The following is a 4,664-nucleotide window of genomic DNA, read 5'->3' on the forward strand; positions in this document are numbered from 1 at the left end:
AATTCAAAAGGGAAAACGAGATTATTTTTCTGCCTCAGCTATTGTGTTTTGCACACTTAAACACCAGTCGCATCTTCTTGAGAAAGTGTAAAACAGTAGTTGAATCTTCCTCTAGTGTTTAGCACTGAACGTTTCTGAATCTGCGTCCATTCTGAACTGATTGATTCCAGTGTTAATCCCTTTACCCTGAAAATCCCGCATTTGCAGGCGCTTCCCTGCGGATCCTTTTAACATACGCTCCATTTGATCAGTTCTGCCGTATGACGCTTTTATGAGCGCCGGGTTGCTCGTCTTTCCACCGGAGTTAATCTTTCATTTGACTTTCTGAAATCTCTCCACCGATGGCACAAAATAACACTCATCCATAAAGAATCATTTGCTTCCCAGATGTTTGATCAAAAACGCTGCCAAGTGCAAACCTCAGCCTCAGTGTCTTTGAGCGGGTTTGATTGTGCCTCTTCCAAACACAATACATATGCAGATCAGATCTCAGCGAGCACTTCTGCGCCTCTGAACGCTGCAGATGAAACCGGGAGATTTCTGGGACGCGGATCAGTGCCGTACGAACCCGCCTCGTCTGCCTTCTGCTTCCAACACCAGCAGAGCGTTTCCAGTCCACAACACTGTGTTTCTAAGAGAATGAAACATTACAGATTGTTTGTGTGATTCTTCCTGGAAGAGTCTGAGAATGATGAATCTTACAACCGGGTGTTCGGCCTTCCTGCTACACGCAGCAAACTCTAGATATGAAGAAAGATCAGCTGGAGTGAAATTTCAGAAACACTTTACTTAAAGACTTAATGTATAATGCATCATAAAAGTAATTTAACGCATTAAATATGCCCTGTAATGCACCTTATAATGCATTGTATGATCTCATCAATAATTGTAACCGCAGTTATAATACTCATCTATTAACTGAACTCACCTTTAGAAAGTGTACTATTGCATTAAAACACACGACAAACAACCAGATGTGACAAGGAATATGCAGATATTATAATGCATTTTAACTTTGGTTACAATTGTTTATGAAAAGATATTATGCATTATAATGTACATAATGAATCCCTTCGTAATGCATTTTACATGAAGGTGTAAAAGTCTTAGCGAAATCTCTAGACTTGCACTAATTGTTTCGTCCACTAGATGGAAACACTCACAGTCACAGTCGGAAAATATTACAGCAGCCGGATAAACAAATTCACGAACGGTTTTATTAACAACTCTTTATGCTTTTTTGATTATTTCAAATTTTAATTGAACCCGTTTAAATTTACGTGACCTGCCCAATAACTGGTTCTATGAAAAAACACGAGAAATATGAGAGTTTTTATAGAGTTGATTAGAGTGTTAACTTTATTTATTTGTGTTTTTCATCAACTTTTTGAATTGAGAAAAATATAACAAAAATCAATTACTATAAATAATAATAATAATAATAATAATAATAAATATTTTAATAAAATAATAAATATTAAATATATTTAATATTTTAATATTAGTATAAATATATTAATATCTTAAATACTACTATTGTAATATTTCACAGTAAAATAAAAATATAATTTTTATTATTACAATAATAATAAAATAAAAATATTAAATTAAGAAATATAACTATTATAATATTTCACTGTAAAAAAAATATAATATTAATATAATAATCACTAATAATAATATTAATTATTAATCATGATAATACAATAAAATAAAAAAATATTTCAACAAAAATATTAAAATAAAATTTAAAACTGCTGTAATATTTCACTGTAAAAAATATAATAATAATTATAATACTCAATAATAATTATTATTATTAGTAGGAGTATTAATCATTTCATAATTATGATTAATGATTATCATATTATTATGATTATATTATTAATATTACTATCATATTATTATAATTATTAATAATAAAGTAAAATAAAAATATTTCAATAAAAATATTAAAATAAGAAATATAACTATTGTAATATTTCACTATATGATAAAAAATACAATAATAATAGTTATTATTTTATTTTACAGTACAGCTGTAATTATAATACTTATGGCTGTCTTAATATCTTCATTATTAAATGTTAAACTACTGAGCTTTTATTTTGGCAGAAAAACACAGGAAGCTTCACTCTGAATTACAGAATCAAGTATAAATCTGATTTATTTTTAATCAAGTGCAAAATATATATATTTTTTTAAATTGATTCATTATCAAATTCTGATTCTTTTATGAAATATTATGTAAAATAAAAATGTTAACACTTTATTTTAGGGTCTTTTAACAAGTTGCTTATTAGCTTGCATATTACTAGAATTAAATTAAATTAAAATGATCTCATATAGGCTTCACTCAGCTTTATATCGGCGATCAGCGACACTTTTCTCTCTAAAATATCGACGTCAGCATCATACATTTCATTCAACTACTAGTGTAAAATTATTTTATTATTTTTTTATAAAATACCTCAGACTGCCAGAAAACTTGTAATGTTTATCTTTAACTACCCGTCATAAACTAAACTGAAGCCCAAACAACAAACACACTTCTTCAAACTCCAATCCAAATCAGACACGACATCAGTGTTAATTAGTGATTCAGATTAATCACGAGTCACTCTGACTGATTCATTCGTACTGATTCATCAGAACCAGCTCAAAAGAGTCATTTGTTCAGGAATCACTCTACACTGACTGCAACAAAGAAAATGTTTCGTGAATGTTGTGATTTTTATTTTGCATTTTAATTTAGAGTAATCACCTACAGAAACCTGTGCCCATCTAACGGCCCACCGCAGGACAGATCGATTCGATTTCGCTGTGAATCTTCATTGGAGCCGGTCTCAGCTCTTCAGACCCTGAGCGCAGGCCGGCCTCATAAACGCCGCGGCGGCTGCCAGCTGGACGCAGAGTTTACAGCTGCTGCTGAATCCAGAAACTCTCTTCTGTTTTTATTAGATGGCGAGCAGAGACAAACAGAACGCGGTTGAACATTAACCTCTTCATGGTGTGAATAAAACGAGACAGACGCAAGTAACTTTTACATTTATGTTTGTCTCAAATCATCGTGTTGGGAAAGCGAAGCTGGACTCGAGTTTCTGTGTCAGAACAGAAGATACAGTGAGTTACGACTCAACCATCTGGGGGAAAATATGATTACGATTTTTATGATAACATTTTTTATAGCTCCAGCTTTGCTGTGCTTGTTTGTAGGGCTGCACAATTTGGCTAAAATATTTCTGATTTTAAAATCAATATTACAATTTAAAAACATTTAAATATTTAAATTATATATATATATATATATATATATATATGTATATTACTATTGCAATATTTAACTGTTAAATAAAAATATATAATAAATATTATTATTGTTATTATTAAAATATAAATATGTTAATAAGATATATATTTCATTGTAAAAATAAATAATATTAATAGTAATAATTATTAACGATAATAAAAATAGTAAAGTAGTATGATTGTTAATAATAAAATATATTTAACTATTGTGATTTCACTATAAAATAAATATATGTAATAATTATTAATAATAATAATTATTATTATTATTATTATTAATTACTACTACTACTCATAATATTGTTAATAATTATGTAATAAAGATATGAAAACAAGAAATATAACTATCATAATACTTCACTGTAAAATAAAAATATTATAATAAGTATTATTATTCTTAATAATAAAGTATACATTTTAAAAACAAATATTAAAATAAGAAATATAACTATCATAATATCCATCTGTAAAATAAAAAATATAGTAATAATTATTATAATTATTATAATTATTATTATTATTATTATTTTAAAATAAAATAAAGAAATTTAACTATTGTAATATTTCACAGTAAAATAAAAATATAGAACATTAATAATTATTATTATTGTTATTATTATTATTAATAATACTAATAATTTAACACAACTATTAAAATAAGAAATATAACCATTGTAATATTTCACTATAAAATAAAAATCTAATAATACAAATATTAATAAAAATATGTATTGCCAATAATAAAATATAAATATTTCAATAACAATATTAAAATAAGAAATATAACTATCATAATATTTCACTGCAAAATTAAAAATATAATACTAATTAATAATCAATAATAATAACTATTATTATCATCACTATCATTAATAATAATAATAATAATTATAATAATATTTTAATAAAAATATTAAAAAAAGAAATTTAACTGGTGTAATATTTTACTGTAAAATAAAATAATTATAACTATAATAACTATAGTACGACTGTAAAATGACAATACTTGAATATCTTCTGTAATGTTCACTCTGAAGCAGGCAGTCTTTGTGATATGATAATCACACTAATCCATCTTGTAGCTTTTATTTTGATAAATGGTGCCGTCCAGAGATTTTCCTGCAGTCTGTTTGTCAGAGGCGGATCAGTGTTCAGTGTGTTGTGGAGGTTTTAAAGCAGTGACCTGCAGCAGACACCCGGATCATGTTCTACGAGCTCTTACGACCGACTCATGAAACGGCCTGGAAAACACCATTACCAAAGCAAATTTACTAGCAGATCAGTGTCGTTTAGCCTGACACTGGCTTAACAGTTCAGATGTGAAAAATGTTTTAGCACCTCCAGACTTGAATCCA

Source organism: Ctenopharyngodon idella, chromosome 14, assembly GCF_019924925.1.
Source record: "Ctenopharyngodon idella isolate HZGC_01 chromosome 14, HZGC01, whole genome shotgun sequence".
Taxonomy (NCBI): Eukaryota; Metazoa; Chordata; class Actinopteri; order Cypriniformes; family Xenocyprididae; genus Ctenopharyngodon; species Ctenopharyngodon idella.